Consider the following 15,991-nt stretch of genomic DNA (forward strand, 5'->3'; position numbering starts at 1 on the left):
GTCTCAGTCGCACAATAGAAGCTTCAGATGCCTAAAATAAAAAGAAAGCCATCTGGGATATATGTTTGGATGTGGAATCTAAACTCATGGCTTGGAGGCTGTTTCTCATATCCATATCATATCCATATCAAAGGGGCCAATTTAAGCCCTGTTTATGTCTGTGTTTCCATATTATACCTACTGTATGCTAATTCACCTAATTTAGTCAGTGTCAGTCAAACATATATTTCAGCATTCCTGGTGAACTTGTTTAATTACAAGCTAACCCCGGTATCAAACCAATGGGAGAGGAGGAAGTGGACCGAAATGTACTCATTACTTTATTAGAAATGCCACCTATCAAATTAAAAGGGCTACAATCTTAATCACTTTAATCAAACAGCATATTGCATGTTTGTGTTAGCACTATCTATATGTTCGAATGTCTTCAGCAAGAAGCATACTTTATAAAAACACTACAATGTTATTGTAAGTTATTATGATGACAAGCATTTCTGTCAACTGTAACTAAGAATGGATCAAGGAGGAGCAACAGATGCTTCAACAGAGCGACAAAGGTCTTGCCCATTTCCAATTAGAAACGTTTGCACACATCGCAAGTCTTTTGTAATGGGTGAAATATGATTTACCTCCTTTATTATGTGTGACTTAAAGCATGAAAAAGACTGTTATGCAAAATCAAAAACCAGTATGAAGACGTGATGGGACGAATTCAGCTCAGAGGGATGAAATTTATCATGCTCAACTTAGGCTGGCGCGGTTTTTGAGAGTTTATTGCTTCACTGTTGTAAAACTTCATCTGCTGAAAATAGTCAGTTTGACGCACCATTAAAGCAAAATGGGATATCGCTGCAAACAGCACGTTTCAAAAAAACATGATAAGTTTGATATCCCCTCAAAGCTCACATGTGACAGCTTTGCACGTTTTTCTTTAAATCAATAGTTTTATCTTTTAATGCAGATGGCCCATAATGTTGCCTCTTGGATTTGTATCACTGGACTGTATCAAAAAGAGCCTTAAAGCTCCTTTGAGGAGTTTTACGCTGGTTATAAAACAGATTGAAATTAATTCTACTGACTCTATATGACCTACAAAAGCAAACCAGACCATCAGCGACAACATTTATTATATCTATATTGTTATTTTTAATGCATGAAACCACTGGCGGGGGGTAGGTGTCGGACGACGCGATTAACTGCACACTGCCTTTGTTCACATTTTCCAGGGCAACAAATTAAAGTGAGTGATACATATGACTGTTAAAGAAAGCAGGATGACATTTTGTGTTAAAAACCACCACTTAAGCATGTACAGAACAAAATCAGCAAAGAGATAAGAGGTACGGCTTTGTCCACAGGGGGCGCCAAAATCAACACAAACCAACTTTCAGAACACTGTCAATAATAACCATCATATTTTGCACGATGAAGTGCATTTGAACATTCTGTTAGGCTCTGCTGTACCTATTACATCACTTGCTTTTCAGTCACCTCGAGCTAAGTACTTCATGTACGGGGGGGATTAAGTAAATATGTTTCAAAATATCAGATGACCTCAGACTGACTGTTGATGGGCTGTTAATACTGAAAAGTACACTGGCTTATGTGCTTAAACTTTACCAAGAAAGATAATTCTAAGAAGCTGGGACAGCTTCGTTGAATTTGTCCTCATATTTTGTCAAACATATATTATATAAAAAATACATATTTAGGACCATACCTGATGTAAATTAAAGTGACAGTATTTCCTATTACCATGCATATAGATATGATTAAAAACAAACTTAACCTTCATTTTTTCAGCTTCAATGTGAAAATACTACTTCCTACTTTTGACAAACCCCACCCCCCCAGGGCCAAACAGTCTGCAGCTCTTCTAAGGAGACTGGACGCACACAACAAAGTAGAAGTGCCTTGTCTCGTTTCAGTTAAAGTCAAAATCAAAGCAGCAGCATCCTTTGTTCAGGAGTGAGGAGCAACGTGTCTTGTTTCTGGAGGCTGTTGACTGAATTTCTCTCTTCAGGGTAGTTGGGAAACTGGACATGACAGTTTATTGTGTTACCTCCTTCCACTGACTGAATGATGAAGTGAAGAGGCTACCGTAAGAGCCAGTTCGCAGCAGGCCTGCGTTATATCATTGTTAGATGGGCTTTGCAGATAAAGACCTGAAATCGTCTTCTATAGTTGGAAGGTTATAGTTAAAAGTACAAAAAAAACCCTTCTGTTTACTATAAAACCCTCACTGGAACAGCAAATACTCTTAAATAAACATAGACTTAATGAAGCAGCAAAATATAAATATATATATGTGGGAAAAAACAGTGAGAGATTCTTAATATACATGTGCAAATATATGCATGTGATATTTGCACATGACTGTAGTGGATCAGTAATTAACTTCCCACAAAAAGAAAAAAAAAAACTCCCTATGCATTCTCCCAAAATACCCACAGTAATTATCATATGTGGTAGTGAGTTTTCTATTTATATTTGTGACATAACATTCACAATCCTCATTTCTATTTAATATGCTAACAGTTAAATAGTGGGTGAGACTTTGATCCTTCTGGGTTCAGGGGTTTATGTCTGGTGTTGCTCCCATGAGGAGACTTAGCTGTTGCTTTGATGTTGAGCAGACAGCTCTGCATAGTCAATAAACACTTCCCCTAACCCTGCTGCTAAAAGGAAAAAAGCCACCTGACTCCCCCCTCTGTTACTCGCTTTTTGACTGCTTTGCTATTGTTTTACTGTCTTGGCCGGCTCATGGCTATCTCACATGCACCAGGATGGCTTCCAAGACGGCGATCTGTTGGGGCCCTTTTTTTTTTTTGCCTGGGCCATATGCCACAACCCGCGTCTCTGTAGGCAACTCAATCTACCCTCCTTATTTATTTAACAGCCCCATGAAAGAGTCATGAGATCCCAATTCGTGCGATGTGACAGCCAAAAGACTGCATCTGTCTGCCATTAAAACCATCTTTTTGGCAGGCTGCTTAAACGAACTCACGGCAGGCGAACGTCTATACTAAACCAATAATTTGTGCTCACGCTAGGAGACAGCTGAATGCGTGCAGGTGGATGTATTACCAAGGTGATCTGGGCAGTTTTATCAAGGTAAATAGGTGAGCAGGTAAGAGACCAATCCATCCCATAATTCTGTTCCGTTTTCAATTCCCCTGCGTTAGGCCTGAATATGCCACCGTGAAATAATTGAGAGCTCAGTTGTTTGTTTCACCTTGAGGTGGTTAACTGGTCCGCAAATAATTTGGCTTCTGCCTACTTTGCCTCAAGGACGGCGGGACGCTGAAATTTGATGGTGCAGCTGAGGCAGGTGCCGTTGTGAGATAGACGATGTGATCTGATGAAAACAGCAGAGGCAGCCCGCTGCTCCCGCTTGTCAGCGTTGTTCCAAGATATGTGCAGGTGAGTGCGGGTTTCATTTTTCATTACTTTCTCCATCTACCGTCTGATGTTGTTTTTGTCTGTGTGGCTTGTTTTTCAGGGATCACACCACATCTTGTTATCTCAGCGGGGTCAAAGGGTCATCACTGTGTAAAGGAATAACTGCAGATGGGATTTGTGGGAACAGAATCAGATATGTTGAGACGCATTGCGTTCTTGAGTCATGAAACATTTAGTAATGTTGTTATGCTTATACTCAATTTAGCTTTTATTGTTTACATTAAAGAGCCAGTTCAGAAAAAGAAACTTCAATAAAGTGAAGAATTTCCAGACTTTGAGCTCCAAAAAACTGCATCCTACATTTCCCATAATGCAACTCGTGAATTTTGCTATGCCCCCTGCCAAGAAAACCTTTTTTAAACTCCATGTAAAGCTGGATTAATTAAAAAAAAAGTTATATACTGCGGTGACTTCAAAGTGCAACTTAAAATGTTTGCAGATGCTGTATTGTACATGTGTCTAAGGACTGAGAATGCAGTATGTATAGTATATATAGTATATACAGCTTAAACAGCCCATTTGAACGGCAATTTTGTCATATTGGGCTTTATAAACAAAATTGTCACAATTGAACGATTGATTAATATCTTTATTTCAAACATGTAAATCAAAGTAGATCTGATAACTACGCAAGAATAACAATAAAAGAACAAACAGTGAACAAATACAATAATCTGCATTGCAAAATGATCCCAATGGAAATGGACCCAGAGCATGAATAAACTTGTCCGCCATTGTATGCTTTCCTTGATGGAAATGTGCATTTTTTTAATTTATATATATAAAGAGTACAGTCTCTTTTTGTAAAGTGTCTTGAGATAACTTATGGTTATGATGTGGCGCTTTATAAATAAAATTTGATTGACTGATATGTTATATTAGAACTTTAAAGCTCCTGTGAGGAACGTTTGGCTGTGTTGATTTTGGCGCCCCCTGTGGACAAAGCCGTACCTCTTATCTCTTTGCTGATTTTCTCCTGTACATGTAAGTGGTGTTTTTTAACAAAAAATCTCATCCTGCTTTCTTTAACAGTCATGTGTATCACTCACTTTAAATGTTTTGCCCTGGAAAATGTAAACAAAGGCAGCGTGCAGTTAATCGCTTCGTCTGACACCTACCCCCCGCCAGTGGTTTCGGGCATTTAAAATAACTACATAGAAATAATCAATGTTGTCGCTGATGGTCCGGTTTGCTTTTGTAGATCATTTAGAGTCATCAGACTTAATTTCAGTCTGTTTCATAACCAGCAAAAAACAGGAGGTTTAAGCTAACCGTCAAATCTCAAGACAAAGTCCCTAATTCACAGGCTTTGACAATGTTAGATGAGTCACTTCAGCAGTTAATGGATCAATCCAGGCTATTGACTGACTTGGATATTCAATAATTTAGATTCCCAGGTGTATGACAGTCCCGAGAAGCGCAATAATCAACTGACAGCACGTCTTGCTGACGTTTGAGTCTATAGGCCTTAGCTCATTGCACAAAGCACAGGGTTATCACAGCCGTACAGTGTAACTGTATATTGCACACAAGGCAGCCCAAACAACTCCTGAACATAAATGGAAGCTTCTGATTCACAGACATAAATAATTCCCAAAACACAGCTGCGCCTAATCAAAGGCATGTTTTCCAAATGGAGCACATTCAGACATTCATTAAAATAATGATGGGCTATATTCCAATTCCAATGCTGCCATCATTATGATCAACTGTGCGCCCCTGTATTAGAGGTGCACATAACTGTGATCACACAGAAGTGAAAGGACTCCATATTGACTGATGTTAATTACAGGCAGCGCTCAAAAAGAACAGAGGTATTTAAATCCGCTCATGATTGACAAGAGCATAATTATTCTATGAAGTGTGCTTGATCACATATAGCAATTTCCAAAGGCAGTCACTAATTTCCTATAGAGGTAATAATATCTGTATGACAGGGAAACTTTGGCAGATTGGTTGATGTCTTAAAGTTCTAATGGAGGCAGACCTAACAGATGATCAGCAGTTGTTCTCCGAGGCCCAAAATCCCCTTGAAGTAAAATAGTGTCGATGTCAGAAACCAGTTGAATGCCTCGGCAATGACTTTCTCTTTGCAAAGCCCTGGGGATGAGCAATACAACAATAGCAAAGGCACCACACAGCTGTGGAGATATTACAAATGTAAGCTGTTTTGGCTTTTTCAACAGTCTCACTGCAGGAGCCCGCAGAAGAATTTCTCTCTCATTCAGCGGGACAGAATTGCCCGGCTTTACTCAGCTTTCAATTATTTAAAAAGGAGTCACGAGGAGAGAGACGAGGGTGAGAAAATCCTGTTTCTCCCACATTAAACCGCAGAGGAGAGCCCTTGAGATGCCTCAGTTGTCTTATAAAATAAAACGGAGCGCTCTTTTTTTCTTCCTGACTTTCAATCATTCCTTGACGGTGGAATTACTTTGTTATTGCATTAAAGGACACATCAGTACGTCCACTCATGTATCTCACTCAATGTGGACTCATCATCCAAAGCCAGGCAGTCTGCTGAGCTTTATTATAGTGTTTAACAAATGAACCAAAGGACATTAGATGATTTTCAGTTATCACTTCAGCATGAGCTTTTATGCCACAATTACTATGGATGAGATGGTCGACATGCAACCAACAAAGATATGTTTCACCAACAGATATTTGGCTTTTAAGACATGCTGTTGTCATGTATGATCCTTGTTTTGTTATACATTTGGTTGGTTGATTTTGTATTACATTTGTATTTCATTTAATCCCTGTTGATAGTCTTCATTTCCTGTTTTATTACTGTCATAATCCTGAGTTTGGTTTTAGTGTTTCCTGTTTTATTTTGTAAGTCTTGTTTTACTTCCTGCCTTTGTGTGTTTTCCCGCCTTTTAGATTGTGTGCCCTGCCCTCATTGTTTTCACCTGTGCTGATTAGTCCCACCTGTCCCTGATTACACCGTATGTATCTAGTCTCTGTGTTCATACCCTTCTGTGCTAGTCGTCTTTCCGTGTGCAACCGTCGTTGTGCAACCTTGTTGTCATTGTTCCCAGTGTGGATTCACTTCATGGCTCCCTTCTGTGTTTGTTCTCTTTGTATTTTTTGGTTGGACTTTAAGTTGGACCTTTTGTTTGACGATTGATTCCCTGGACCATCCTCATCAAGCATTTTGGATCTTGCCTTTGTGTTTATATTAGACTTTTGTCTGCCATTTTGGATTTTGCTGATTAAACTTTTTTATTCTTAGCATCCGAGTCCTCTCCCTTTTTTGTTTAAACCTTGACAGCTGCGGGGTATTAAACATTAGAATTCACTGCAGCGTTCGGGCAGCCAGGGGAAAAGTTGGCTCAACTGATAAGGGCAAAACAAATAAAACTTCTAGGCAGTTAAATTACTTGTTTATATGTGTTGGAGTGCTTTGTTATTTTAAGCGGGATTTGGAGACAAGCAGATGAGTCTGTGTGAACTCGAATGTTTTTGTTAGAAATAGTATTAAAAACATCCCCAATTTGCAACTGACAATTTATAGCAAGATTGGCGAGGACATCTCCAATAAAAACCTTTTACTACTACTTTCTATACAGCCCATTATAGTGATGTATTACTCGGGTATTTATGGCGCATTTAAACCAAATCATAAGAAGAAGACTGACCATAACTAAAACATTTCCTACCAATCGTCTATTTCCACATTTGAGAGATTCAGCAAACAATCTGAAAAAAATGGTAAATGGACTGCACTTTTTTGGGCCTTGCTAGTCTTGCGACCACTCAAAGCACGTTTACACTACATGTCAGATTCACCCGTTCACACACATTCATACACTGATGGCAGAGACTGTAACGTAAAGTGCCCAACTGTCAATCAGTACTACTCGTGTTTACACACCAATGGGAGCAATTTGGGGTTCAATGTCTCGCCCAAAGACACCTCGACATGTAGACTGAGGGAGCTGGGGATCGAACCACCAACCTTCCAATGGAGAGACAACCGACTGTACCGCTGAGCCACAGCAGCCCCAAAAAGATGCAAAGATTATTTTAAAAAAATAAATAAAAAAAAAGACGTGTTCAACAAACTAAAATCCACACAGGTAAACATAAAGGTTATTTACATACATCCAAACTGCATCCCTTATGTCAAGCCAGGCCTTTTGAAAGAACACTCGTGGAGTACAAAAGCAACTTTACATTCCAAATGTGTGAATGACCAACAGCCAAATGCGTTTGCCCCCAAGAGCTACACTTACATACCTTAAAGTCCAGCCTGAGCTGAGCTTCTAAGGAAACACAAAAGCAGCTTTGGCAGGTTGATTCTGCGTGTTGCACAAACACAATACAAGCCTCTGAACTGCTCTTTGATTTAATCCAACCAATGAATGCCCCTTTCTCTGTATCACATAATTGATTTTTTTAGTGAACCTGTATCTTAATAATTGGAAAACATCAGGTGTAGAACAAGCTCGAGTTTGCATACGTCCATGCAGTGAGTGCATGTAATTGAAGAATACATATGCAGCTCTCTACACTCGACTGAACAAAGATGCATATAAATTTGTTTAGAGAGAAGTTGTGCGAGCACGGTTTGTTCTCATGCAGCAGCAGCCTGACTAATTTAGTTAGACTACATTCACATCTGCTGGCTGCCTACGCACAGGCATCTGCTGCTGGGCTGTCTCACTTTGAAAAACTCGAGAAACTTTCTTTGACGTTCAGGTCACTGTCGCAACAGCAGCCTAATATTTGACGTGAGGTTGAAGGAACCACCTGGTAATGTCGCGTAAAAGTACAGACTGCTTCAACGAAAAGCCCGATAACTTGATTGTAACAGCTGCTGGCAGGTATACAGAACACCTCTTTCAACGTGGGGCTTTGGGTTGATGTCATTTACAGGAGAAGAAGACGTCTTCTGCAATTTTTCTCTTGAAACTTCAGACTAATAACACTTTCAATAATCCGCTTCAGGGCTCATATAGAAAACTCCATAAGATAAGAAGTTCTATAAGTCGTGCTGAGGAACCTGTGGGCCTTCTTCAGTCACGGTTATTTGTGCGAATCTGCTCAGTGGTGAAGTGTGGATGAGTAAGTGTTTGTGCGTGAAGCATGAGTGCACCCACAGCAAAACACTGTGTGGGAACCTAAAAGTTTCAGAAAAACTGTGTCTAATTGATGATGACCACTACAGCAGAGATGGAACTTTTGATCCTGTTAAGGATGTGAGCAGCTTGAACTGGAAGTCTGAGCTGCACGACTTCGCCCCCGGAGACAAAAGATGTGACTGTAAACCTGCTGGCTGGTTATCTCGGGCTCAGCAATCTGACACAATGGAACACGCCAGTGAGGAAGAATCTGTTGACTAATCCCATATCCCTTGTTCTGACAGGATCTGTGACACATCCGACTGCAGAGACCAAGAGCTCCTGGGGTGAATTTACCTGAGGACTAGTTTCTCTGACACATTAAAGAAACACTCGAGTCTGAAAGCTCTATCATCTCTGAAAGCAAGAAAGAAGTATAAGCTAAGGCTTGCTACTCTTAAAAGTACAGTGAAAAACAGGTGTGTTGCAACACTAAGGCTTGGCACTTCTAAGAAAAAGGAGCAGATTGAGATAAAGTAAAAAAACAAGTGCTGGTGCGGTTAAATATGTGCGAGCTATTTATTTGCATATAATGGGCACAGAGGCACAGATGTGAAGGCACTTATAATTCATGACAGTTTCAGAGTTGCACACCTGATAAAAGAAACTTAAACACAAGAGAAAGCAGGTTATAAAGAAGGAGAAAACACTGGAGCAGCAAGCAGCCAAGTGTTCTAAAAAAGAGGATGTATTTCAGGCAGGTGGGCAGTGTTAAAGCAGAGCTTCCAAACTGCTGCGTTAACAGCCGTGGTTATGTCACATCTCAAATAAAGGCTCGCCCCAAATTTCATTTTATCACTGGGTGGCTGTCGAGGATTCTCACTATCAAATAAATGAGAGCAGGCATTATAGGCGTTTTTGGAGGCCGATAAACAAGGTGGTTTAAAAAAAAAACTCCTCATGTTACACATAGTACAATAAAGGAGGGTTTGCACTGCAGAATAATGAGCTTCTTCTGTCTTAGAAAAACTAACCTTGTAAAAATCTCTGTGTGTTGTTCTTCATGTGCTACATCATCTCCATGGCTGGGCCTGTCTGCTTTTACACTGCAGTGTACCAAGGACAGGCTGAACAACACGTTTTCAGATTGGCAGGTTTGAGATGTCACAAACCTAAGGAGCCAATCCTGTTTATGGACGGGGTGACGCTGTGCATATCATTATGTGTAAGCTATGGCAACCACTTTGGCGATGCGCGAGCCAGCTGTAACCGCCATCGTAATTTTTGCAAACTCACTACTGACTGCTAACGTTAGCGTTACTACTACTAATTACTACATTTCAAGCTAGCTAAGTTTCAACAAGTTTCCACTAAACAATGGCAAAAATGTGTTTTGCTTTCGCGTCGGAGGGGACAGTTGGAAATTTGCATAGTGGGCGGGGACTATGCAAATTCAGGAATTTTTAACGAGGGAGGAGGAGGAGGTGCCTTGGGAGGATTTTAACAAGGTAATTAAATTTAGCATAAAAAACACATCAGCCTTAATTTATTATTTCAAGCAGAGCATTTTATACCTCTTTAAACATGACTGGAGCTGGTCTCTTAACAATTCTAATTTACATTTAGTACCTTAATTATACTAATTGTTCTGATTTTTGTCAGTGCTGCTTCAAAGTATCCACAAATAATGTTGGATGTAGTGTAAATTGAGGGATCAGTGAAAATTGAAGGATACTAATAGTGTTAATGGATGTGTTTGTTGGAGGGGGTGCACTTGATTGTTGATTTAGATGAGTTTATCCTTTTATGGGTTAGATATGGTTAGACTGTGGTTATTTGATTAAATGTCATTTGTTTAATTAGTGCGGGTAAATATATAAAATAAAAGAAAATGGTACAGCTTGTATTTGGCGAAACTTTCTTAAAACGACAGACAGTTTGAGCACCATGTCTTCTGTCAAAGCCCTGTCATATACAGGGTTTGTGGTACTAAGCTGTTTGATTTGTTTCCTTTGGCTCTTATAGGCATGATTGTGCACTCTGAGTCCCCGATTCATATCTTCCCATTCATAAAACCATGACTGATATTAGCCTCTTGGAGAATGAGTCAGTCATTACATGTGTCACTAGCGAGGTCTGAGGCTTCTCTTTATTAGCATGAATTATGTATTGCGGAGTAAGTGTCCACTCTCTCTCTCTGCTTTGTTCCCAAGGCCTGTACAAACTCAACTTGACAACTCCTCCTTTGTGCCGTGGTCCTCTTTAGCTTTGCCAACTTATTGTCTTCTTTCCACGGATAGTGTATGCGATTGGCAGAAACAGTTGGGCAACAACAGAGGGATAGAGACGAGCTTTTCATGATGTTGTTGCTCCTGTTGCTGAGCTTTGTAAGGGAGAAGCACCTACTGCATCCAACGCTACATTAAAATATACAGTACGGAACAGCATTTACTAAGATGTAAAATGTATTATTTATTATTGTATATTGGTTCTGTTATTAACATTTTAATAAAAGTAAGTTAAAACACATAGACAGCAATGTTAGACTGTACATTCAGAGAAACTACATTAAAATCCTTATGCGAAGTTTTACAGTAATGGACAGGTCACATGGATCTATAATTGACTACACTAACTTCAGCTGAGGTGTAATTACTTGATTTAGTTGTAAAAGCAGAATAAGTAGTTGCACATGCTCTGTAAGTAAGATACACGCTGGTAAGTGAGATATAACTGAAGGTGAAACTTGTAAGGAAGTCATGCACACCCACGGAGGTGAAGAGGAGTAATACACCCACACTTACACTTAGCTATGTTGAACGCCATCTGACAGAAACGCATCGGTTGCAAGAAAATGGCTGTGGAGGAAAAAGTGGCCGTTCTCAGTTAATATGCTAAAACACCTTTTTTTTTAACATCGCATCTTATGTTGGGAATGTTATGGCTCAGTTTCTTTCCGAGAGCTGTTATGATACAACTCTGTATGACTACAGAGATGTCAACAAAAGGGCGGAGGGTTATAATGTTGCTCACTGTTGATTTAGCTGCACGTGACCTAGCATGGGGTGGTTGCAGTTGAAAAAGCTGCCTGTGGTATTTCGGCATTAAGGGGAGTGGATCTCGGACTATAAAAAGAACGGCTCTCACCTACAACTCGGTTCTTATCGTTCGCAGCAAAGAGCCGTCTGATCGTTCGTGTATGTGCACACCCTTGGAGGTGAAGCAGAGTCACACTCCCACATGGATTGTCTAAGAGACTAATATGTGTTAGACTAGATTCAACTTTATAATCATTGCACAATTACAAGTGCTGAACAAGGAAATGCAGTTTAACATCTATCCAGAAGTGCAAACAAGCTTTAAGGTGCTGAGTATAGTGCGAAGCAAGTGTGGAGTGATATCTTACATATGTACTGTAACGGTGGCAGATATTGGTCCATATGTGCAGATAAGGCAGTTGGATATGAAGACACACACACACACACATACACATATATACAGACATACACATATTCACATATACACACAGACTCATATAAATACATATGTACAAATATACAAAACATCACAGAAATGTACAGTGAGGACAGCAGTATATATAGATGTTTTAAGTATGAAAATATGTTACATGGCAGATAATGTTGCTAGATCTAAATAACCGTCACTTAACTCTGTTTACACCAGAGTTTGAATATTTACACTGGGTTGTTGCTAGAGGTGACACTGTGCCTTTACCGTAAAGTTTTGTTGACCATCGGCGTTGGTTTTCCTCTGATTGTTCTGAGTATACTGTAACAAGCTAATTAGCTCAATGCTAATAATAGTTAAGAGTTTAGTAAAGTGAACCATTTGCAGGACAGACAATTTGTCATTTGCAAACAGTTTGTGTAGTTATTAAATATTCTGTTGTGTTAAGCTTTTAAAAACACCCATAAAATGTTTTCATCTAACTCACAATCAGTGGTGGGGATCGGCCCCCCCTAGGGTCCCCACGTCTGACATAACGGCATGACAGTGCCCTCGCGGATGCCCCTGCCGATGATAAAAAATGATAAAGTGCCCTCTGGATGTCCTTCCAGTGGATCAATGACAAATGTGTTGGCCTCTGTGCACTCCTACGTGTGACACAGTGTGCCCTCATGGTATGCCTCTATAGCTAAAAATGCCCACGCTGTTGTTTCACATCACAACTTTCTGTGCGTTTGTGCCCCGTGGCATACAGCGGATGCCGCCACTGAGTACTGAGTACGCCACTGTCCCCAATGATAACAACTTGCACCAAAGTGCTCCCCTACACTTGGCTAATGCAATTTTAGAGTGGAGACGGATTAGCGTGGCTACAGACGTTGTGTCTAGCCTCTTTCTTACCCCGAACACCATTTTGAAAAGTTCAGGAATAAACCAAGAAATTGGGGGGAAACCTGCTCGACCAAACCAACAAGTACAACAACAACTGCCACTATTTGGGGTAAGCAGACTCATAATTAGCTTACAGCTACCGTGAACTTGATTAGCAAGGTAAACTCGCTAATCTACGGTAAATAGATAGCTAGATCACATTATTTCAGTAAGCAGAGTTGGAAGGCTTTATAGCATTAGGGTGCCGCGCCTCGTGCCTCTGGTCCCTTTCCAGAACTTCGAGGTAATGTTACTTAGCCGGAAAGCACGTGTTCGCTGGATTTCGGGTTCCACGAAGGCTGTATCTTGGCCAATGAGGTCAGGCCCGTCTGGAGAGCAGCGCTGACTGGGTTTGCATAATGTAAAACTGCAATCTGCATGAAATGTAATAAGTTAATCTAGCAGGCGTCACCTTTCCCACACTTGACCTCAAACGGATACACACACACACACACACACACGGCATACATTACCGTGAATCCTCTGACACAGGCCGATGACAGCCAACGACAGAAGACAACCTCTGATAACTCAAAGAACATTCGAACCGTCTCAAAAGAAGCAATAATATGCTCTCAAATACGAATATCAAAATAACATTTACATATGGATTTGTGTCTGCATGTTGTTATTTAACTTTATCCGTCCGTACACACCTGCACTTCTGATAAAGATTATTTTATTGTAATAAAAGAGCTGCCCATCCCTCAGCGTGCACATGGTTATTAAACAGGTTGATTACAATTAATTATTTCAGTCTCAATGGGTGATTTTCTTTGCAGTCTAATCAAAACAAAACACCACAGCAAACTTCATTTTCTGCATTTCCATAAATGACACAAGACATTTACTCGCCTTAAGCACCACCTTCTACCCAACGGTATAATGAATTTATGAGGAATGGACCTTGTTTCTCACCCAGATATGCCGAGCCTGACTTTGCCATTAAAGATAATTAAACTTGCTCAAAGAAATGAGTCTCAGAGAGCTACCGGGGAAGGTCTGATTGCTTAGACCCTATGTTATATAAGTTTAATTCGAAACTAATCTGTGCTAGGTAAATGCATTTGCTCTGAACTTGAGGCCAAGAAAAATATGTTGCATCCTAGCATCAATTATGCTTGTCCACCAACAAGGCCTCTGCAGTAAGATTGTGGTAAATGTAAAATTAATGGAATAAAAGGGGGGAAAGCAGTGTAGCGTTTAAATTACTGAGGATGTGGGAGCAATCAGTACAAAAACAACACATTCGTGGGATTGAATTGGTATCTATGGCTTTTAATATACCATAATACTACTATACTGATCCATTCAGGAAGGGTGCAGCATTGAGAGAATAGAATAAAGGAGTGAATGCATACATATGAATGTAAAAGGAATAGTTGGACCATGATAAGATGAGAAGACTGTCCCAGTCCCATCACAACAGGGCCCTAAGTCGCTAACTAGACTCTTCTCCTCTGTAGTCCCCCGGTGGTGGGATGAGTTACCAAACTCCATTCGGTCCGCAGAGTCCCTTTCATGAATACCTCCACACTAAATGATATTGATGATGACACTGAGGATGTTGTTCATGTTGATTCGGATATTTATGATGATGATGATGATGATGACAACGTTGTTGTTGATGATGATGATGATAAAAATAAAGAAAATCTGCATCTTTTCACCCTGTGTGTTGCCTCTGTGCTCTGACTGTCGGCACCAGTGTTCGATCACACTTTAAGCTGTTCGTTGGCACTAACTGACTTTGTTCCTTCCTGATCGTTGCTCGTGTTGTATTAACTCTCAGATGCCACTTTTGACAAAAGCTTCTGCCAAATAAAATTGTAACATTGTAGAAGACAATACATTTACAGAAAAAGCCCCCTGGGTGAATTGATATAAGATAAGAAATTAATCGAGAAATTAGCCTATCATAGCTAGCTTAGCTTAGCAAGCTAAGCTGAGCTAATTTTGTCGTATCTCTACTGTTCCCAATCATCAGAGAAGTGAGTCTCCCTCTTAAAAAAGAAAAATGTAAAGGTATTTCCAGAAAAGTTGGAAATGGTACGTTCTAGTTCAGTTGAAAAATGTCTTTTCACTGGGGCATTCCACAACATAAGAAAAAGTTGAGAACAGTGTGTTTTGTGTAAAATAAATAAATAAAAAATATTCGAGCCAAGAAAAAAAAAAGTCCACATGAAAAGTTGACTTTGCCTTTTTTTTTTCTTTTTATTGCATAAGATGTAATAATAATAATAATAATAATAATAATAATAATCATCCATTATCACTTATCCTGTTCAGGGTCAGGGTGGCCGGAGCCTATCCCAGCTGTCATTGGGCGAGAGGCGGGGTACACCCTGGACTGATCGCCAGTCAATCACAGGGCTGACACATAGAGACAGACAACCTTTCACACTCACATCCACACCTATGGTCAATTTTAAAGTCACCAATGAACCTAACAAGCATGTCTTTGGACTGTGGGAGGAAGCTGGAATACCTGGAGGGAATGCACGCATGCATGGGGAGAACATGCAAACTCCACACAGAAAGGATCCCTTCATCTAAACTGGGATTCGAACGAGGAACCTTCTAGCTGTGAGGCGACAGTGCTCACCGCTGCACCACCGTGCAGCCCGGACATATAATCAACATTTAAAATTTTAAAAACAAAAGAATGCATAAACTATGATTTAGCATTTTTGATACAACCCGTCCAGACTAATCGAACCCAGATTTTTTAGTCTTACAGAGCGTTTCTGAACACAACTTTATACAAAGTGACCTCACACTGATAAACACAGGTTCTTCATCCTGCTGGAATATTCGGCCTGTAAACTTTCTCTTGCATATTTGTGTATAAAACTCCGCACAAGCATCTGCAGCACCCATTTATAATTCATGCAGAGAGACCACACAAGATTAACCTTGATCTGTCCTAGAACAATGCATCACTGTATTGCACATATTTCTAACACCAGAACATTAGGAAGCAAATCTGTTTGATTTCACTGCTCAGATTTAACACAAACATATCACATATAAAGAAGATCCACAGACAGTGTGTCGGGAGAATT

Source organism: Semicossyphus pulcher, unplaced genomic scaffold, assembly GCF_022749685.1.
Source record: "Semicossyphus pulcher isolate SPU_LCO1_2020_fin unplaced genomic scaffold, fSemPul1.0.p SCAF_8, whole genome shotgun sequence".
Classification (NCBI taxonomy): domain Eukaryota; kingdom Metazoa; phylum Chordata; class Actinopteri; order Labriformes; family Labridae; genus Semicossyphus; species Semicossyphus pulcher.